A 23,197-nucleotide genomic window follows, 5' to 3' on the forward strand; every position below is an offset into this window, starting at 1 on the left:
CCTCTTGCATTTTCATTGCTTCTCTTGCATGTTTCACTGTGTATACACCTTTCTCATCCTGTCTTTTGGATTGAGTCAGTATAGGAAAAAAAAGAGATTGCTTTGACAATGTTATCACTGGGATCCTTGAATTTTGCAGCATTCTTTGGATTACAAGAAATGCTTTTCATCTCTTTTCTCTCTCCATTCCCCGCTCCGGAGTTCAGCACAGCACAATGTACCTCTTGTTCCCTTGCTATCTGTGTTGCAGCTCTTTAATGACCTTGCACTTGTTCAGACTGGTGGGACAGCATAGCTGAAGTTGAAGATACCATGATGCATGCATCTGTTTCTTTCCTTTTCCTCACTTGTTCACATTGTTATTATGTGTAGCTTCTTGCATTCTCATTTAAGGCTTCTTTTCCTTCCCTTTCTTATTGTCCTACGTAAATCTGTCCTTACATAAAACTTAGCTCTTACATCCCGATCCAAATGGTTTGTTTACATGTGCAGCACCTGTACTTCAAATTTCTGGAATGCATTTAAAGTTGAATACCATGACTTTGTTTCTGAGGCAATATACTGGTCTTATGTTTAAAACAATGGTAATTCTGCCAGTGGTTTTTCAAAACTGGGATTTATTGTTTTCTTGCCAACTGAGGGCAAACTGAAAATGGAATGTCTCTGAAGTGGAGACAGTATGTCTGGAAACAAGGACAGAAGTATTGATAATAAGTGATGGGGAGGGTGGCGTGTGGAAATGCCACTTAGATGAAGAGAAAGGAAAGCCTAGCTTTTCTGCTTCAACAATATTTGATTCATTCTTTACTACTTGGGACATGGGTCGCCATGTCCAAGCCCTTGGTGTTGCAGGCAAACCATTTCAAACTTTTGTTCATTACTTCATTGAGCTTTGGCAAGGTTTGCATCCTCTCACTGCTGCACTTGCTGGGTTGGCTTTTTTCTGTAGAGCAGTGAAAAGAATGGGGTCATGCGTTTCCTATGGACCCTAACTTTAAACGTTAAGCTAGCCTCACTGACCTTTTTGAGGTCATAGTTTGGTTTTTATTAATTTATTGATCACTAGAGAATTCTGCAATATTCTATTATTTGTAGTAGCAACATGTAGAAGACCTCACGTGATGCGTGTTTAATGATACACAGTCATTAAACATTTGAGAGGAAGAAATATGTGCATATTACCTAACTTCTAAAAACAGCTCAAAGTTTTTTCCCCTTAACGTTTGCATAGCAGTAACTAAAAATGTAGTTTTCCCAGCCTGCAACTGTAAAGATAGCATTGATTTTTGCACTAATTGCAATGCATGTTAGTCATTTCTCTCTCTGGCAGGAAAGAAACTGCTTTTTGGAGGCATGTCATTTGATACAATGTTTTTTCTTTTTTTCCATAAAAATTTAGCAATTCTGTAGACTGCTTCCTACAAAGGATAGCTTTGCAGTGTTTAAAAATGAGGATTTCTAGGCTTTAAAAAAATAAAAGTTTACCTTTTGAATTTTAGTTGTTAAGGAAGCACGCTTTAGTAATTGATATCTTGAAGTGAGAAAGAAAAAATAGCAGCTAAATGAAGTCAAATTTAAAGTTTATCTTGTTTGTCAAATCTGCAAAAATCTCACTTAGAAATACCTTCAAGTTAAAGTTCAGACCATTTGTCACTAAACAAGAAGAGAAACGTGGATGCCTGTCTTCACTCTTTAAGTCTAGCTTTGTACTTTTAAAAGTAATTTCAGACTTCTTTTGTATAACCTTTCCTAGGTCTGAGAAGGCTTCTAATTGAAGGCTTAAAGCTTCTCCAGGAAGCTGTAGAACCACACAGTTTTTCACAGAGCTGGCCAAGTCTGGCACCTGTCATTTGTAACAGGATTATTACATTTTGAACAAAGCATCGCTTTGAATTCCATAGCAAGGCTTTGTTTCTTCACAAAAAAGACTGAAAGCCCATGTGCTTTCAAACAAAACTAAAAGGTTAAGATTCCAGATTTCTTCTAAAAACAAATATTCTGTGGCTATGTGTGTAGCTTTGTGCTGGGCGAGGAAATTATTATTTTCAGAGTGGTCTTTTTCAGTTCACCAGCAAAGTCCCTTTCAAAACAGAAAAATTAAGTTTTTGGCTTTTTAACCCCCCCCCCCCCCCCTTTTTTTTTTTAAGCATAATCAAAATTTTCAGCTTTGTTTCATCCCTAGGCTTTCTCATCAATTTGGATTATCAGTAAGGAAGGGAAGCAAAGGGTTAGACTGCCAGAATTCATTGCGTTATATTTTTGTTTAAAAGATCAGTGGTGAGCACAGTTCTAAATAAGGTTCAAGCCTTTCCCTTGCCAGAGGGCATTTGAACAGGACTTCCTAAGCTGAGTCTTCTCAGTTTGATACATTGAGTTTGCTTCTCTCTCGATGGCTCTGTCTCTGGGAGATTCCTGGGGGTTCAAAGTCCCTGTTGCAGGGAACACCTTAGTTGTGCACGTGAAATGAGAGGCTGTCTGGAATGGTTTTCCTCAAAATCCTGTAGCCTGATGATCAGCATGATTTCTTGGGGCATAGGAGATCCTCATCTCGTGGTGTGTGGTTTTTTGGGGTTTTTTTGGTGGTTGTTTTTTTTTGAGAAAGATCCCTTAAAGCAGAGTGTTGGCAAGGAACTGGTGTATGCATTTGTGCACTTAAGGTATTTCACTAAGTAAAACTATGTAGTTTTAGCACAAGTATTCGATCTGAAGGTCAGAACATAGTTTAGAAGGTTTATAACTTTATTTCACTTCTGCTCTGATTTGGAGGAAGGTCATATTTTTAAAGATGCTTGTAGTCAGATCCTTGCTCTCAAGAGGCATTATGTGTATGCTTAATTTTCCTGTGAATCTACTAGTATGTACGAAGCAAAGCATGTGTTCGAGCCTCTTTGGACTTGTGGTTCTCTCTTTGTGTTTGTGAGTGGAAAGTAAGATCTTGTAAACCATGATGGTCTTCACAGATTATGCAGTAAAGATTGGCAGTGTGTCTTCTCTTACCATATCCAAGAGTCTTACTTGCAAAGTACAAACTCCAACACTGTTATACTAATTTAGTATCATAATATATATCACCAGTAGTTTGCTGTTATTAATTGAAACAGAGACACCTTGCTGTGGAGCATGCTTGGATAATAGATGCTTAATTTTGTTGGCAACCTTTTTGATGTAAAAGGTAAAAAGAGAGTAACTAAAACATAGCTACCATGTGTATGTTCACTCTTTGTCCCCATGCTGGAAAAAGTTATGGGATGTTATTTAGATGTTCTTAGATGTTTCCTGTCTATCCAAACAGGAAAACAGATAATTAATGACTCTGCTCAAACAAGGTTTTCAGTAAATGGGGAGAGGAGTGACTGTACAGTGATGTTCATTTGTGGATAGGTTTGGATTTTTTTTCTCTGAAAATAATGCTCTTCCACATGTTTTTAACTTGGTTTTGAAATGTAAGACTTCAGAAATGCACTTGATTTTGAGAGGCTCAGACAGGGTCAGATAGCTGTAATAGTACTTGAAGAGAAAATGCTGTTAGTGTGCTTCCTGCAACACAAACAAATTGTTTTGATGATTGTTTCTGGTCATTTAATTATATAAACATCAGACCACTTGCATCTAAAGTGGACACATAGTCAGGAAGCTGAAACATGTTATTCTACTGAGGGTCTTGTAAGGATGAAGCTTATATACTGTTTTCAAGTATTTCCAAGTATAATCTAGAATAGATGGAAGAAGCTGGCTGGAATTTTAAATATAGAAACAAAGGCTTTATTCAAGCAACTTAATGTAGCAATTAATTATGGCCTTGGCATTTCAGTGTAACCAGTGATGATAATTTTTTTTTTTTTTAGATTTTTTTTCAGATCAGATGTCTTGGAAAAATGGGAGTTGTTCAGTTTGGGGGCTGGGGAGTGGTGTGGCAGTGGCTTGTTTCCCAGTTAGCTGTGCACACTGTGTCCAGCATATGCGGCCTGTGTGTCTCCTCCCTTCCCTGCGACAGCACTCTCCAGCCCTTTCTTTGAAATAAGTCATGGCATACAAGCGAATGCAAGAACCGTGAGATATATTAAAATTATATCTCGTGTTAACTTGTGGTGTTGGCTTAGTTCTTTACTCAGTCTCTCAGTAAACATGTATGATTTTCTTGACTTCAGCACATGAGCCATATTAACGGCGAAGCACTGCTCGTGCTTCTCTGTTGCTGAAAGCAATCTGGCAGTCCATGTCGAAAGCATGTGTAGGCTACTTTCTGCCATGCCATATGTTAGTGATGCATTTATCGCTATGGTTTGCTGGTCAATGCGCTTGTGCGTGCTCTAGCTCAGCTCCTGCTTTCACATATGTGCAGACAGTGCAAGCTGGAGGTATAAATAAATGTACATGGTAGTACAGACTTTCAAACTAAGATCTGACAAAAATGCTTTTGCAATTTGTTAGGTATCTTTACACACTTTATGTGCGTGTTAACAGGGTTGTGTCAGCCACATGAGAAGTATCTTTGCTGAATGTAGTGTTATCGGAGATTTTCAGAAGAGTTTGTGTAATTTATTTATTCTGAAAAACAATACAATGTGGGAGTCCTTGTCAGATAGTCATAAATCTTTGCCTACTCTTCAGAACGCGCAAGACATGTAATTCCCTCTCCCCTACGTGTACTTTTCTCACCTTTTTCACATAATCATAGAAAGTATTGGCTGGAAGGGTCCTTGGGAGGTCATGTAGTCCAATATCCTGCTTAAACAGAACCATCACCAACACAATATGAAGTCAGCTGTGGATTTGGTCTGGCCATGTCTTGAAAACCTGCAGGGGTGGAAGTTTTCACAACCAGCCTGGCTAGCCTGTTCTAGGGCTGCCCTCCCCTCCTGGAAAAGAAGTTTTTCCTAATATCCATTTTGAATCTCCATGCTATCCCTGGTCTTCAGAGCTCTTTGGATGCTCATTGGAATACCCTGTTCTCCCACCCTAGCATGCTGGGGTCCTGGGGGAGTTGGTACTCTCTAACTTTCAAACAAAATGTCTTAAGACACTTCTCTCAACACAGTAATGGCTAAACCAAAATACTAGAAGTAGTGCTTCTAACCTAGCTTCTGATGAATATTTGTAATGAAAACTTTTTGGTAAGATTTGAGACTATTTTACATCTTGTTATTGAAATCTACTTCAGAATTTGGTGAGGAAAAGAAATTGCCCTTCTTCCTTGTTTATTTCGTATCTGAAAGACTAACCTTGTAAAAAGTACAATGGTTTTATTAGAAGAAAACAAAGGAAAAGGACATCAGCAGTGTATTGTGTAGTTGACAGTCTCTAGTTCAATCCCTTCAATATACCCTTAAAGAGTTTCAGAGGGTTGGGGGTTTTTTGGGGCAATAAGGGGTGGGGAGTGAATCTTTGCTGTCTTCATAGCTAAAGAACTTCATATTTTCTTCACTGAAGCATAGCTCTACAAAATACAAAACTTAAATGTGAATGCAGGGAATCCCTAGAAAAATAACTTGTAAGTAGCAGTAGAGTTAGGGTTAAGGCTAACCCTAACAGCTCGTGTGGTCTGAGATAGGAGAGAATATAGATTTCTGAGAGTAACATATTAAACTTTCCATTTTCAGTTCCACAGTGGGTATATAAATCTTACCCTACATGTAGTTGGTGCAAAAGCTATGTTTGAACCGAAAAGAGAACTTTATCTAGAAAATATAGGTGGTAATGCAGTTTTACAGTGGAATCTCAAATGCCTTTAGTTTCCTGGGAGATGTGTCAAAAGTACCCGCAGAATTACTTAAATCACCAGCTTCTCCTTGCTATCTCAGTGCCAGTAACATGTTATAGAAGTGCTTTACAGGTAAAGAAAAATAGAGGTTTTAAAATAACATGGAAAGGAACTTGTATGTCATAGTCTATCACAAGTGGTTTAGATTCTCTTTTTACTGTGACATGTAAAGTCTATTCTGTTAGTCAGAGGTTCTAAAGTGAATCCATCACTTCATTGCCTTTATCTCAGATCTGAGATATGCATAACATGGGTAAAATATGCTCTTGAGCTGCAGTAGACCCCTTTGCAGGGGTGTAAAATGGGTATAAAAGCATGTGCATACATTATAACCTTTTCCTAGGTATACCAGCAACACTTTACCTGCTAAGTTTGCACAGAAATTTAGGAATTATGAGATAAAGTGCTTACTAGTCAAACGGATGTGGTATCCACTCACTTGAAAGTTTGTAGGAATGTACAAGATGGTGTGACTTTTTTTTTTAATAAAAGTAAAGTAGCAATAGTTTCCTCCTAAAGAGTGTTTCTAAAACTGCCATCTGCCTTTCTGTATGAAACCACAGAGGTAAACTGGCGGTTGAGCTGTGTATATGTCTTGATAAGCTTGGGCAAGTGGTTCTAATGCTGAATTCCCTAGTTTTAAGCTAGGAGGATTTGAGCGCCGCAGTGTTCCCTGAGCAGTTTTGTTTGGTTTTCATTACATTCACTTCACTATTTAACAAAACTTTTGTGTCTCAATACTTTATCCCGCACTCTGTGCTAGCTGACATCTGACATTCGGCCTACTTGGATCGATTCCTCTATTAAGAGAGAGGAAGGTTGTGCCTGTTTGACGGTTTTAAATTATAAGCTCCATTGGCAGTGATTTATGCTGAACTGGATTTGAATTGAATTAAGGTTTCCTATTTTTAATTAGGTTCTACACCGTGTCTTGGTGTTTCACGTTTTCTTCAGCTTTCTCTTGCTGCAATGAGCAAATACCTGTGCGTAATTAGTCATTACAGCCTGTTAGCTGCTTTTTATGTTCTCTCAGGAGTCATGCAGGGACCTTGGAATGTGGGGTTTGGGGGTTTTTTTGAGTGCCAATGCGGCTAAATATTGATGCTGTAGATTGACCTCTGCAAGAGATTTCCTGTAGTCTCTACACAGGTATTGCCCTAGGCCAATTTAAGGATCTCCGAGCCTGAAGTTCAGTCTACACCTTCACTGGTGCAATTTTAGTGTCTTTCCACATGTTCTTGCAGTGAGCTGGCACTAATGCCACAGGACATAAGTAGGTTAAGAAAGTTTTGTGCAGATTTCATAAGCTCTGTGTTAATGAAAATTTCTTCATGCTGGACTATTTCAAAAGTTTTAGGGGGAATCTATTGTCTTTTAGCGAGTGTGGAAATAATGTTGTTCTGTGATAGACTCCCTCCATTTGAGAAAATGAGTGCTTTCCATCACTGTGTTTGAGCCAAGGCAACATCCTTGGCACTTCTGTCTGACAGAGACAACTTCAAGGTTAAAACTAACCATAGATTAGATTACTAGGGTTGGGCTTCAAGGCAAAGTCCTGTTTCATAAAATACTTGAAGGGCAACTTGACCTCTGCAAGCAAATTTGAAGGGGGGGGGGGAGGGGGGGGAAGACTGGACCCTAAACATTATCTGCCAGTTATATTGTACTGCAATCTACATTTCCTCTCATCTTGCAACATCACAAGGAGAAAAGTCAGCAGAAGCAAGAAATCCTAATAGTTATCTGTTAGCATAACAGGACGGAAGGTTTAACTGTTCTGATTGTTCCCTGGATGCTGAGATCAGAACTTGATCACAGTTTCTGGTGCTGATTCATTGGAACAGTCAGTCTTACTTGATCCACAACTTAAAAGTTGCTTCAGGTAAGCTAAACGCTGACTGTTTAACTCCCTGGTTAATACACATGTGTTTGTATTAACCTGCCATTATATGTTGACAGGCAATAAGAATAATCGAGCAATTTAAGATGGAGAGAACTTCTGGGAGTGGACTAGATGATGCAGCACTTGTCCAAAGCATGTCCTAAAATTAAGCTGATATACTGTTTTGCTTTGGAGTGTGCTTTTTTCAAATTTTGCTGTCCCTGTGGTATATTAAAATATTGAAAATGTAAAAGATAATAAGTGAATTAGGTTTTCAGTTTATTGTTTAGCGTGAAGGTGTGTCTGTCTACAGGCTTTCTTTCCTCCCTTGAGTTAATGCTTTCAGAATACTAAATGATTGGGGTTTATTTCATAAAAGTTTAACTTTTTTTTTTCCTATTATTGAATAACTCATACAGAGATATACATCTTGTCCTGTTTTTAGTCACTGTTGGTCTTTTAGAGTGTCTAAAAGAGATCTTTTGTGTTTCACCCTCTGAAAGTTAATCCTGTATCACCCAGTGGTACTGTACTGGAGCCCCTGATGCACACTTTTCTCTCTGTGCTGTGGGAAACGTACAGTGTGAGCTTCCTGAGTTCTCATCTTTGCTGCCAGGACTTTGTCCTTTCATTTCTATGAAAGGATTTTTTTAAAATCTAAACTGTGTAAGCAGTATTAAGAACTGAAAATTGTTCCATACCATAAGAATGCCTTTAATTACCAGGTTTATAGAGCTAAAATCCCTCTTGCTTTTCCTGCAGTCTCATGTACATTGGTGTTTTGGCTTCCTAACAGCAAGAGAAATGATACATGCCCTCATCTAACATAGATACTTACCTGAAAGTGAAAGATGGGTTTTGAGGCCCTTCAAACAAAGACGAGTCTAGAACCCTGCTCCCCCGCTTCAGGGATAAATGCTCAGAGCTACTACATACAGTCTCCTCCTTGTCCCCGAGGCTAGTATTCAAATCCAAAGGAAAAAATTCAGTACTAAAATTCTTGAGAAGGACTTTGAGCTGTGAACATTTTGCATAGTGCAGCTCCCCCTCCTTACCCAGCCTGACTGAAGAGCCTGAATGCAAAAGATGTGTTTGGAGGTGCATCTGTCTCGGGGGGGTTTGGGCACACTGACACTCAGTGGCTGTCCCCAGATATTTACTTCTGTCCTTTTGCTGCACTGAGTAGGGAGCCCTGGCGCTGCAGGTTTTATGAAGTCCATTCCTGGAGCCCAGAAAGAATGTAGCGGCGTCCAGCATACCTGTAAGGAAGTCTTGCTCGTGGTCTGTCTTTACCAGGGAATATAACCCTACAGAGTTGCTTCCAGTCAATGTCATTCATTGCTGTCTTAAATGCTGCTTTATAAAGCTTTCCTGTCCATTCTGGAAGCTGAAGTACTATCAGCTGGAGTTTGGTTTCAAGCCTGAAACTATGCTGCTCAGATTTCTGTTCTTACACTGTTATTCTTCAAAGTGCTCACGCAGCAGTGTGTTCGTTCTGATGTGAAGGTAAGAACTCATACCCCTGTTTGCTTTTGCATTTCTGCAAGCGTAATATTTGAGGCATGATGGCATGTGGAAGAAAGCATTACAACTTGGGCAGGGCTAGTATCTGATCTTTTTTCCTGCAGGTTTTCATAGCATGTTTATCCTTAAAAGTATGTTTTGACAGAGCGCAGCAGTTATTGTGCAGCTGACAGTGGATTACAATATTGTTTGTTTAGGATTCAGAAGCCTAGTATTAGATTGCATCTTGTCAGCAAAGTGTAGGATATTCCACATGGTACCTGCACATGGAAACAGTATGACCCCAGCCCTCGCAGTGGAATTCAGATAGTGATACTGTTCTCTAGCTTTTATTTCTCTAGTAAAAGGCATGAGATTGTAGGCGTGTAGCTTTATGCCGTAGTTGAATGTGCCTCAACTTTGTGAAAGCAAAGATTTCAGAAATAGCTTGGAGGTACTATACTCTGTCTCTGGATACACCTAGTATTAAAGCACTACTAAAGCAAGAAAGTATATTATTAACAGTGAAAGCTCTCAGGTTTGGTTAGTTCAGCCTAAATGTTTCAGTTTCCTGTATCTAGGATCCCAGTGAGCTTTTGTAAGTGGAAGGACTGCAAATAGTTGAACAAGCAGGACTTCAGCTCCAAAGTTGTTTTTAATTAAAGGCTTTCTCTTCTGCGGACTACTCCCACATAGAGGGTTGGAAACTCATAAGTTTCCATGCATAGAATTTTTCTTTATTCCCCAGGAGGACAACAGACTTGACCACCTACAAAGGATGCAGATATTGCAGTGAAAGCAAACTGCTTCCTCTCCAGGCAGAGATTGCCTGGGAATTAAAATAAGAGCTGAAAGTTTAGATTGTACTTTTCTTCCTGCAATCCATGTGCAACATGATGTCATTTTACAGAGAAATCCAAACTACTACTATTTACTATTGACTGTGCTGGTTGCATACACCAGATGAATTCTCAGGCAATGATAGTAGCTGTTCCAGGTCAAAGTTTAGGCTGGTCAGTATGTTGAGGAGGGAATTTCACCATAACCTGAATTTGAGTGCAAAAGCATTAAAAGTGACCTTACTGTGATCTTTAGCTCAGGGGACTGGATTTCTTACATTGAGAGCAGGTTTAATCCTTTCTTTTCAAAATGTTGCTGAACTATATTGCTTCAAAAAAGGGAAACTAATCAAAACTTTGTGCCTGGAATGTTGTGAAGAGCTTGTTCTTTTCTTACCAGTATCATTGTAGCTGTCACAGTCCATTTGGATACCAGAAATTTATAGGACAACATACTCTGTAAAATAAACTTTATTTTGAGTTCATTAGGAAACATACACAGCAAACAAGGGCTCAGTCCCCTTTGTGCAGACTAGTCTAATGCATGAATTAACTAATTCATCACTGAATTCATGAGGTTTCTAACTCACAAGTTCTCTAATACATAACTCATAACTTGCAACTTGTGCACCTGTGAGCAAAATAGTTATCTAGCTGATGGTGAGGATGCTCCTCCTTTCTCCTCCATCATGGTGTAGGTGTCCCCTGATCAAACCGGAAAGCGTGAAAGCCTCAGCAGCCCAGCTGCTGTTGGATCCGCTTCAAAAGCTTTTTGGGTACACTGATGTACTTATACCTTCCAGCTTGGAAGTTTGATTAATACTGTTTGCACAAGTTAGCAGATTCTGAAGAAACTACCAGACAACAAGTATGCAAGGATTATGGCTGCAGGAGACTGCAAGCTACAGATGATAATGGCTGCATAATGACCTTTGGCTCTTTCTGGCCACCATGTCCTGCCTATGTGCTGCCCTCGCTTTGACCTAATAGCGCTGCTTCCAGCATACATCAGGCCTTAGCATGAGCTGTGGGTTAGCCAAAATCTGAGCAGGAGTTGAGTGAACAGTCACACTAGCTTGTAGACAGCAGAGCTGAAAGTGTCTTCTAGGGGCTCAGGGGCAATCTGGGATCTTCCCGTTCCCAGTGGAAGGCTGCTGCCTTGCAATCCTGCCTCTTCCAGTGCCTTCCCTTCAGAGATGTGCAACTGCATCTCTACAGAACATGGCTGTTTCTGAATAGTAATACCTTTCAAAGCACTTCAGCATGGGGTGCCTTTATGTGCACAACTTACTACTTACGCAAGAACGTTCCACTCTAAAATGATAAAGGTTTGAGCAATCCAGTTCTTCTGGTTTTGAATGGATGTGGATACATTGAGAAGCAGGATCATGAAATGTGAGGAACTGGCATTACAAATTCTGTTACAGTGCCTAATTTGCCATACTTGGTTTCTAGCAGATAACCATTAAATTATTGTAACCATCCTAATATATTCCCCATGTAGTATACAATAGCCTTTAGTATAAAGTTAATCATAACAACTGCATGTGTTGTCTGTACATCTGTCAAGCTGCAGGATATGTTACCAATTATTATATTGCCTTATTCTGCTATTGTGGAGGTTGCTCAGCTCTGTCCAGGCCAACGGCTGCATTGTTTACACCGCAGAAGAAAGGAAGAAGAAAAGGAGAAGGGAGACAATAATGAAGACTTAAATTAGTGTTGGTTCCAGAACCTTGTTCTTTGCATGTTGGACTTTGCTACACTGCAATCATTTTGTGAGGAGGGATGGTGACACTAGAAGCTGTTTCTATAACTGAGATGAGGAGGAGAGAAGAAAGCAGGAGAAGGAGGAGGGTTCTTTAGGTGATTAAATTGCCAGGGGTTCCTTGGAAAACTTGAAGTTCACTCATCTAAAATAATTAACACAAAGATTGTTTGCCCTTAGAATGAAAATACGCAGTGAAAACCTTAAGCAAAATAAAGACAGAAGATGGGGATCTTAGCAAATGAGATCAAAATTTTGAGTCACTGGAGTACATCTGTTTTGGGTCACTCCATTTGAGGTGTTTGAAGTGATTGAAGTTGCAGAGCTTGAGGCCTCAGCACTTTCTGGAAATTAAAGCCCTTTGAACATATAAAACACATAGAAACATGTGCTATGTGCATAATCTTAAATTAGTTGCTATTGAAACTATAGGCCTTTATTGTCACCTCTTCAGTAACACAGATGTCCCAAGGACTTGCACGGTTCTGCTTGTGGGGTTTTTTGGGGGTTTTTGTGTTTTTGTTTGTGTGGGGTTTGGGCTTTTTTTCCTAAGCTGGCCTGCATTATATGCATATAATGTAAAACTCTATTGCACTCTTTTGCACGGAAAACCAAGAAAACTTGATATACAACTGTGCTAAAGACGTCCAAACCACAGAATGTTGAACTGTTCCCTGGGATTGCTAATGCCTAATACCTTCTTTAGAGGAATGGGTACCTTCTTTTCGATAAAGATGCTTAGAAGCACATGAGCAATTTGGACATGGATGTTTAATGTGGCTTTTCAACTTGCTCATTAAAAAAAAAAGACTAATTCTCTTATTATACTTATGTAATTGTTTTTTAATTTAAATGTCATGTTTTGGATGTCTGGATTCATTAATACTTTATATTTTGGATAATTTTAGGTATTTATTTGCTCACTATCTTACAATTAGCAGAAACTTTCTGTGGGCACTTCCCCTTGAGTTCTTTCCAGGATTTAGATTGCTTGCTAGGTAATTGTGCTTAATAAGCCATTCTGGCCTCCTAATGTTACCTGGTATTGTACACTTCCATAGCTGTGTATCAGTAAAGATTAGAAATCCCAGCAACCACTTCTCATTTAAAAGAAAACTGGCCAGGCTCTTTTTGTTAAGATCTGTCGCAAAGTTCTAAATCCTTAACCCTGTCTATTAACTCATTCACTGCTGTTAATGGCTAATAGCTCTCCATGCTATAGCCTGTCCTCCATGTTTCTGTGGAGAGGAGTCCACAAAAGTGGATGTTATTTTTTTAAGTTTGGTAAGAAAGAGCAATGGAAACTAAAAATGTCCTAATTGTATCTTCTGATTCTTTTTTTCTGTTTCAAAAAAGAAATGCAAGCTGGACTTTGTACTTCATAAGCAGTATGATGGTAATGCAGAGAGTACCTGAGCACCTCAGCTCTTACCACAGCATTACTGAGCAGCTGAGATGCTGTTTTGCTTAACTTGGACTGTATGTTCTTCAGTACCAGTTCCTGGCATCCCAGGCATCTCATAATTAAGTTCAGAGACATGTGGTGAAGATCCACCATAATATGAGGAATGATGCTAAAATTCCTTCTGGTGGGACAAATGTACTCCCAAAAGGCTTGATTAAGTTGCCACTCCTCTGGATGCTTTCCAGGAGCTCTTTAAGCAGATCGCTGTTTGTCTTGGCCTCTCTAAAAGGCAATAGAACCCCCTAAAAGAAGGTACACCCTGCCCAAGGTGTTTGTAGGGCACATGGAGATGAATAGAATAAGATCGGTTAGCATGAAAAGCAGTAGGGTCACAACATGCCACCTGTTGATCCATTGTGTTTTGGTAGGCACTGTGCAGAAGTAGGTTAAGGGAGAATTTGAAGGAGGAGGATAGTGAGATTTAACCAGTAACTTGGTGGGGTTTCTCTTCTATGTGCATGTCTGAGGCGACTTTCACAAATGAACCGTAAAGCTGTACAGTTCACTTGCAAAAATGTGTGAGAAATAAGAAGAGGGGAGGTACGTGCAGAAGGGCTTCCTGAATGAAAACAAGTAGATTGCATATAATGTACTAGAGAAAGGGGAGGGCTACTTCATGCTCTCTGCTTTTGGCAAGTCTGCTGACTCCAGAAAACTGTCCTGGTATCATCGTTCTGGGCAAATGGACAAGATGGGATTGCTGAAGGTGCAGTGAGGAGGAAGATGCAGTCATTAAGACTTGAGATGAAAGCCTGTAGCTGCATGGCCTGTAATGAAAGGCTGTATCTCAGAAGGTACACGATGTAGACAGTGTCTGAAAATATGGGGGGAATTGGTAAGTGGAACGTGGTGCTGGCATAAAAATTGTTGCAAAAGAGAAAGAAGGTAGGAACAGAAAAATGAAAACATTTATCTTTTTTTTTTTCCTATATTGAATTTGGCCTAACACCCATTTTCCATTGGTATTGCAGACTCTGACTTTTGTTTAATTGCTGTCAATTTTTTGGCATAGCATCCTGTTTTTCCTGAAGAGTTCTTTGGTGGGTCATTCCATGAATGCCATATGTGATCTTTCTAAGACTGCTTCCCAAGGGGAATCGTGTTTATAGAGATGTTACTCATCTCTACACTTCTTGCCCGTCCCAGTGAGTTTTGGACCTCTTAGATGAGTTTTAGCCAAACTTAAAGAGAATTAGTTGTTTAGAAAGTATGAAGTTCATAAGTTTCCCTAAAATTATCAGCTGAATAGAGCAGAGATACCTAAGCATACTCACCTCCTGAAGGTGGTATTGCAGTTCCACATCCATTTGGAGACACTGTGGCCAGTTGGCTAAAGTGCTGTAGACTTGGCTTGGAGCTGGCTATAGCACTGCCACAGCAATGAAAGCAGGGCTAGGGGAATTCAGTAATGCAGTTAGAGTATTTTAGTCCATAAGCTATTGCTGTGTATTATGATTACCTCAGATTTTGCTCTAATAAATAAAATTGCCCAAGCTCACAGTTGTCTAGAGAGGGAAAATACTTAAGTGATCCAGCCAGGGTCCTATAAATAGAGAACAGAAGAAGCAAAGAAGTGTTTTTGTGCTGAGGGAAATATGGAAGTAAGCATAGCTGGGTGTAAATTTTAGAAAGAGATGGGTTCCCCCCACTCGTTTCTCTTACTTGCCTTAACTGTTTAAAGACTCCTTGTAGAAATATGTTCTGTTCTGTCTTGCAGACTTTTCTAGGTTGCCAGGAGAGTGACTTGAAATTTCTTAGATAATGTTTAATGAATAACGTAGCCACTCTCTGAATAAAGCTTTGAGATTATAATTTTTTAAAATAGTTATGTTGATTAAGTGCCTCACCTTATTTCTGTTTCAGGAATTGCATTTAATTAGTGACATTTCTTTTCAGTAGTCATGTAGTACCATGGCTTTAAACCATATACTTAATTGACTTCTAAAACTTCAGCTAATTCAAATTTAAATATATATTTCAACTGTAAGATGTATTTTATTTCCTGCATCCTTTGGTGCAAGCACGAAAGTGGAGAAATGGGCTGATTTGCCTGCAACTTTCCCAAAAATATAGTGGAAGAGGGTGTTGTGTTTTGGTCCATATCTTGAAATGTGGGAAGTACAATAAGGTTTTTGTATGTTTTTTTGAGATTTATGAAATTGGCTCTCAGTTCGCATTTGGAGTCCAAGGAACACCTCGCTTTGACAGCTGTGACTCAAGGTGGTTGTAGCCAAATGACGAAGCACAGCAAATGTTGCACGTGGACTTGACTGAAGCATAAAGAACAGATTCGGCCCTGCAAAACCAAGAGGTAAGCCAGTTCTTGCCAAAACGGAGCAGATGACCTCATTGCCATTAGTGTAAATATTGGCAATTGCACACAAAAGTCTTCAGTCCCTCAACTGGCTGTAGTGTTTGCAGACAAAACTGTAAAAGGAGAAGGAAATGTTGAATGGGTGGGGCTGTGTCTTCGTTGAAACCAGCTGAGAGGATGGCTGATTTTCTCTCCTTTTGAAGCTAGGGCATCTAGAGGCATAAGGCAACTTTGAAGTAAGCTGTGTGTATTGTAGCTTTCATATAAATATTTCTCCTACAATAAAATAGCTTGCTTATTCTTCTGCTCTTTCTTTTGTTTTCTTTCACTCCCACACAGTATTTAGACCATATTAGAGATGTATAAATGTGACTTGCACTTAATGTTGCTGCTGTTAATAAAGTTGTGGTTGCTATTTTCTCAAATGCGCTGTGTGTTTGATACTAATGAAGAACAAATACTTACAGGGCTTTGGAAGACACTGCAGTGTAGTAAATGTATGCCTGTTGACTTGAGATGATGAATCATGAGTTGTTTATTTAATGCATATGACTTTTTTTTGAGCTGTTTGTCACAGAATTTGTACGCAGTGCAGTCTCCTTTGCTAACATATCTGGAAAAGGATATTCTGCCACAGAATAAAAAGCATCCCAGCTGCCAACTGTCTTAACGTCTGTCATGCTGCTACCAACTATTCCAACCTTTCCTGGAATGGTGGTGAACAGTGAGGCTTTTTATGATGGGTCCATTCAGTCCTGCCTCTCTAGTAGGACTGTGATGTTTCATATTGATAGCTTTGTCAGGAGCTGGAATACAGAGTAAGGAAAAGGAGTGCTTCGTGTAAAACCGCCTACAGATGATACTTTAGTCCTAATCCTGAAACAGATTCAAGGTTGGGATTTAGTGATTAAGCCTGCTTGAACTGGATTCAGACTTGTAGCAAAATAAATCGTATCTATGTCGAGAGCTGAAAGCAAGTGCTGCATTGGATATTGTTTTGGTTTTCTGGTACATATCCTAAATATAATGCTCTTAGCAGAAGTTTAAAACTTGAGTTGTGAAGTTGTCTGACTGAAATCTAGTTAGTAGAAGCAAAGATCCTTGGGACTCTCTGACTTGAGTGCTATCACCATCTCCAAAATGCCCTTAGGTTTTTGTACCTCCAGTCTATGTGGAGTTCAGATGCTTTTTATATCTAATCTTAGGGAAAGGATAGTATTAATTTCAGAGTTGTTGTTCCTGTTGAATTAATTCAAGTGTGAGAGTGTGAAACTTGCTGTTAAAAATGCAAGGTTATGTTCTTAACAGTGACCAAATAAAAAGAAACTTTAATAAGCCATCTGTTTCATTAGCTCACTTGCTGGTTTGTTTTCTTTCAAACATTTTGTGGTGATTTGAAAATATTCTGGAACACAGTTGGGTCAAGCCTTGTGGCCTCAAAATTGTGAGTCAAGATACAAGGTGTTACAGGCTGTGATGGGTTTTGAAAGCATTAGCACTCCAGTCATCAATATGTATTTGTGACAGTGGCTTGGAACTTAGTTTTCTATGAAGACATGTGCATTTTAGACACAATCTGTGATCACAAAGCTTTCTAGCTACCTCATCTTCTGTACTGCAGCTCCCAAACTGGTGAATCCTGTTTTGTGCTGCAGTTAAATCATTGCTAAATGGTATCTCAGGTTTCTTCAGTTTGTTACTTGTAATCATGAGCCAGCTTAATGAAGCTGATGATAGTGGAGGAAGAGCAGTGATGCCCTATTAATGAATTTGGGGATGATCTTGGTATATTGGTGTGGCCTTCAGCTTGCTCGGTAAAGGTCACCAGAGACAGTAAATACTTGGATTCAGCGTCCATCTCTTTTGTTGACTAGGGGGAATAAAATGGGGGAGGAGGGGAAGAGACAGGTTGTGCTGAGGCCTTTGAGATAAGTGATTTGTTTCTATGTATCTGAAAAGGAAACAAATTGCATATGGGACAAAGACTGCTTAGAACGGCAGGCAATGAAAAATCAAGAGATGCAAGGGCTGAGATTAAAACATTGTGAGGGAAGCAGATGCCCTAAAGACAAACACAATTCCTAAAGTCAGAGATCAGACTGAGAATTACAATCAAATACTGAAGTTATAAGTATAATTTTCAAGGTGGAAGAATTATTTCATTTCAACTAATAACTTGTTAGTTGCCATTAATAAAATTTATCTTTAAAAGAAATGACAAAAGGTGTGGATGAACTTTTTACCTCCTCTTATCACTCCCCCAACTCCAAAAGAAAACAGGTTAATAACTCTTTCTGGCCTGTTCTCACCAATACAAAGAGAAGAGAGACTTCCAATTTGATTTTTCTGTGCTGTAAAGATTGTAGCTCAAGGAGTGGTGGGGGATGTTCTGTAATTAGGGAAAATATAAACTGTAGCTTCCCCTGCTTTAAAACAATGTTTCTCTCCTTGTTTTTCCCCACCATATTGTTAGCTGCATTGCACAAGGAGAAACTGCAAAGCAAGCAACAGCTCCTGGACTAGACAGTTGAGGGTTCTTGGATGCCAGTCAACTAGTAATTTGCCTGGGAAACTGTGACTTTGGGACTTCTGGGGAATTCTAAGTGATCTGGAGGCAAGACTTCTAGCAGCCATTGTTGCTAGAAACAACTTCTTGTAGTTCAGAGTTTGTATGAACTCACATACTGGTGCTGTCCTGTCCTGCCCAGGTAGTGTGTGTATAGATATATAGTTTGTGTGTGTCTTGGATAACACTTGTGGCATCTGGATTTTGGCCTGTTTCACGTAGTCATGTGTTAGACCATCTCTTGGCCAGTCTCATGTGAGCAAAATTCTGTGGTGCTTAAACTCCTCTTAAGCTCGTTCTCAACACTGTCATCTTCATAGTTGTGGGACCTTTGGTTTGTTTGTTTTAAGCAGTGCTTATTATCTCTGAGCGCTCTTCTGGAATAGCAGAAGAATAACGCTCCACAAGAGGAAATCACTTGGTCCCACTAAAAAAATCAGATGCTACCTCTGTGTAAACACTTACTTTTTAAAGGAAGTTGTGCACTGATTTCAAAACCACAGCCTCTTCCTTTCTAATAAATTTTGCACACAAAAGATTTATACTTGATATTTTGACTTGAACCTGCCATGAAAGGTTTTTGCCCGCCTACTGATGGGAAGCAGTGTATCTTGTAGGTATTTCTCCTTCATCAGTCCAAGGGAGGAGGCTTTTTGGTAAATACTAGTTAGCTTGTTTCCAGTAGCCAATTCTGTATTTGCAGTCATCTTCATCTGGAAAATGTTACTTTGCTCTATACCAGGATTCTTATGGTAGGGAGGATCTGCCAAATGCTTCCCTGGTCAGGGGGGGTACTGTCATGCTCTTCTAGATGGCTTATAAGCTCTTTCTGGGCAGCTGAACTGGCTTATTTGTACTTGGTTTTTTTGTTGTTGGGTGTTTTTCTTTCTTTCTTTCTTTTTTTTTCTTTTTCCTTCTTTTTCAATCAAGCCTTGCTTGCACTAACTAACTGTTCTTGTTAACAGCTTCCGACCTGGGTGGAACAAGCTGCCCCTTTGTCCAGAGCCCAGTCTGGTATCATGATAGGGAAAGGCAAGGAGCACAACTTGGCCATAGTGCACAGAGAATGAGAAATAAAGGGAAAGTGCCAAACTCTACGTGATGTTTGGTTATAGCTAATGATGAATGAAGGTGTGCTCGCTTTTAAGTATACTAAACAGCATGCTGATTATTTGTTGGGGGAACAGAAAGTTGCTCAAGTGGTTGGTCAAAATTCTGCAGTTGGCTTCAGCTGCAGCAGAATTTTAGCCCTGATTTGAGGTGCAAGCTGCTTTCCGATGATGTGAACTTTCTAAAGATTAGAAAAGAGGTGAAATCAACATCTTAATTTTAGCTCTCGGGGTTTCTCGTGACTTAACACTTATGTCAAAGATAGATAGGTTTTGCAAACATCTGCTTGGAATATCTCTTCTTCTTAAATACAAGAAAAGCCCTTTGCACTTTGTCAGTTCTGCCTGTCTTCTCTCCAGTTGCAGCCTTTTTGTAGTTTGTAAACTAGCTGTGGAGAGGTAGCCGAATAGCATACATATGTGTGTGCATGTATATATATGCTGGATTTCTCTTTACACTTAAAAACTGAACAAATGTCTGAAAGAGTAAGATATCATCAGCCAATTAGGCTAAAAGGAGAATTTAGAGAAAATTTGTTTAATGCATGGCAAACAACGTAATTGAGGAGGCTTCAGGCAAGGTAGTGGAGAACAAAAAGCACATGGGAGAGAGGTGGGTGGAGGAAGTAGCTGGGGGGATGTAAGATTTCCGATGCTTGGTTCCAGTCAGAAATACCTGTCACTATGGAGCTGATCACTGAAAAACTGGGGGAGAAGCTGTGATCAGAGGCATGCTTTGGCTTGTGTGCCCTTCAGTGAATTAGCTTTGCATTCCTATTCCCAATCATTGCTAAAATAAGAAGTTATGCATAAGGTGAACTGGTTTTGAATTTACAGGATTGTGAAACCTTAAGTGAGCTTTTTCCCTCAACCCTTTCTATTGGCTTCAGAGAGAAATTTGTACGGTATTGGAGGTAAGGGTTATTTTGCCTTCTCTATTGCAAAAGCACAATATGCATTCTGGACACAAACTTCAGGTTGAAAAATGTAGTTGGGGCTGTCAGAATGGCCCTCAGTGGAAAGGCAAAGAAGCTATTAATGGTACATGAGTTAACTGTCAGCAAATAACTGAATACATACAAAGGAACACCAAATGCTAATAAAAAGGTGTTGTAGAGTTATAACTGGGAAACAGAGATAGACATATGGCCAAAAGGTTTTCTGGTTTTCAGACCTCTCTGTAAACTTCTACTGGACAATCCAAGAAACCAAACCAATCCTAGATTTATTTATTTTTTTTACTTAGACATTAGCTTTGCTTAAACTATAATGAGACACAGTGGTTTCAGCACATAGATCTTACATTTCTGATGTCTGTGTGTGTTCTGTATTTAGTGACCGGTCCCTGAAAGAATCCCATTAGTGCATGTGTGGCACGCAGTCCTTTAATTCAGCCCTGCATATTGGTCTGACGGAAGCACATACCACAAGCTGCTTTTGTTGTTTCACTGATGCTATTTAGTCTATTAGAACTATTTGCCCTGTAAGAAATGAATGGGAATATTTCCCCTGGGCTCGGACTGTTTCAAAGACACTTTGTTCGGATCATTTGCCACTTTGGTGAATGTTGTTTTCAAAATTGGAAGTCAGCAAATATTTCATTATTAAATGATGCCTCTCTTTAGTGGTTTGTTTTTTGTTTTGTTGGGGGGTTTTTTTTGTTTTTGTTTTTTTTTTTTTTTTTTAAAGATTGATGGTAGGAAAACAGATGACCAAAACTGATCTGCAGTGAATTCAAGACTGTGTGCAAAGACTGTGTACATTGTGTGCTGACTGGGGGGTAAAAAATGCACTTGCTGGCTTGCTAAATTGAGATAATACTTTGGATGTTGACAGACAGAAAAACAATTAGAGCTGTCGGATGCTTTGCTGACGTGTGTGTTGTCACATGGTGAGATGGCTTGTTTTGTGCCAGTAAATCTGAACTGTTCAACTCTCAGCAAGGTATTAAGTTGATTAATAAGGTTCCTTACAGCTGGGCTTGGAATGTGAGGTCTGTTTATTTGTGAAGACAACCGGTCCAGGAATAAACAACGGAGGTTACTGATGGGGCCTGTTAGGTGTTTTCTCAGTCACTGTTACATTACAGGCTAGTAAAAGACTTTCTTCTGCTTAGTTTATTGGTACATTAAAACGGGGTTACCTGACTGAAGTGTTTCTGTATTTGTACACTGTTAATACTTGTGCAGATAGTAGCTTTCTTTGAAGTATGTCACTTTACGTGGTAAAATGTTTATTTAAACTCTTTGACCTCTTTGGGTTTGCAGGTGCTTACTAATGTCTCAAAAGACTCTACTTCTGTATACACTGGTATTCTTAAAAGCTGTCACTTTTTTGTTGATTAATTATATGAGCATATTTGAAATCTGGTTTTACTTATACATTTGGAATTATTCATGTTTCTTTTGTTTTCTAAATGGATACATCTGGACAGGGGGTTTGGGGTGCGTGCTGGGCTGAGTTTACAGCGGACTTGCTTAGTGCTTGTGCTGTCAATGTGGCATGCCTGCTCTGGCTCTAATGGGCTTGGAGGTGTGTTGCTGCTGACTGCCACAGCTTGTCAGGTGAAGATCAGTGTGTCTTCTGGATCATGTGTCGATATTTGTCAGCTGCGGAATGAAGTATTTGGTCATAGAAGGGCAATCATCTTTCCACTCTAGCTTGAAGGCTGCACTAGTACATCTTTTTGATGCAGAAAGAGATGTTCACTTCACCAGGAGAAAGCAGCTCTGATTACACTGTAAAACATGAACTGTACTAAATATTTGCTTCCCGAGTCTTTCCTGCACCATTTCTGCCTCCATGTGCAGTTCTGTTAAATCCATCAGCGTCATCAGATTCCATGTTTCTTTGTAACCCTACTCTGCTTGTCTTTAGTAATGTCCTCTAAATAACTTTCAGGTTTCTTTTCCTCTATTCCTGTGTTATCCATTTTCGTAGTACTTAATTCTTAAAAAAATATTGTTTGTAGATTTATTACTTTATCCGTATTGGATTCCCTGAATACACGAGCTTCCTTTATTGTATTATCATGGTTTATTTTTCCTCTATCTGCCTAAATAACCCAGCTCTCTCATTAGTTTTTGCTTTGGGGTTTTTTTGTGGGTTTTGTTTTGGGTTTGGGGTTTTTTTAAGAAAAATCACCATTATTGGTGGTTTGTTTTTTGTTTTGGTTTTGAGTTTTTTTTTTTTTTATTCTTGCAGTTGTTACTCTGAAATTTTTGAAATTCAGTATCTCAGCAGTTCCAGCTAGAAATTAACTTTTGTGAGCCATGATGCTGGTGGATCTGTTTATGCAAAAAAAACCCCAGCTCCTACAAAAGCTGAGCCCATAGCAAAACCATTAGAGTTCAGATCAGTAATTAATCTGGAAGTTAACACTAGATGAACCTTGAGCAGCTTGACTGTTGGTAACAAGACAGCAGAGGGCAAATGGCTGATTGCTAAGTCCTAACCTAGCCCCCTAGGTTTCTAACTTTATTTCTATGCTTCAACGTTTTTGCAGCATTTGAGTGCAGAAAGAGATTTCTGGACTCATGGGATTTTTTCTGTTTCAGAAGAAAGCAACCCTCTGAACTTTTTTTTCCATTTACAAACTTTGGGAATTTTATTTTTTTTTAAATGAAATTGGGAGCTAGTACACCATACTAGCTGGTATGACTTTGGCGTTATTTCAGCGAAGGCAGCAGAACCATGCTCAAAAGCAAGAACTGGCTAAGCTAGATGGTGTGGCTTGCTTTTTGGTTTAGTATCATTGCAGTGCCTATGGAAAAACCCAGGACAACACTTTAGCCAAAGTCTGTTTCCTTATAGAACCAGCACTGTGTTGGCAGGGGCTAAACCACCTCTACAACACTTTCCCTGATCCATCTCCTTGTTTTAAAGAAAGAAAGAAGCAGTCTGTCTGCTTGCTTTCCTTTCTGGGTTTTCCAGTGTTGGTACTAAATGCACAGGTTATGTTGGGACCAGGAACCTTCAGCTGCTTCTGTA

The 23,197-nt window shown here is 39.4% G+C and overlaps 1 protein-coding gene across 8 annotated transcripts in view; it reads left to right on the forward strand.

The window, feature by feature from the left end:
* The window catches only part of RASSF8 (Ras association domain family member 8), a 93,482-nt gene that overhangs the window by 46,868 nt on the left and 23,417 nt on the right, over positions 1 to 23,197 (forward strand). For 4 of the 8 annotated variants that reach the window (XM_072875385.1, XM_072875394.1, XM_072875402.1 and 1 more), the window contains exon 3: positions 15,368 to 15,529. The exons of the other annotated variants lie outside the window; for them this stretch is intronic. The gene's annotated coding sequence lies outside the window, so the exon portion shown is untranslated. The remainder of the gene's footprint in view (positions 1 to 15,367; positions 15,530 to 23,197) is intronic. 8 annotated transcript variants of the gene reach the window in all.

The sequence above is a fragment of the Ciconia boyciana genome, chromosome 1, assembly GCF_034638445.1.
Source record: "Ciconia boyciana chromosome 1, ASM3463844v1, whole genome shotgun sequence".
Lineage (NCBI taxonomy): Eukaryota > Metazoa > Chordata > Aves > Ciconiiformes > Ciconiidae > Ciconia > Ciconia boyciana.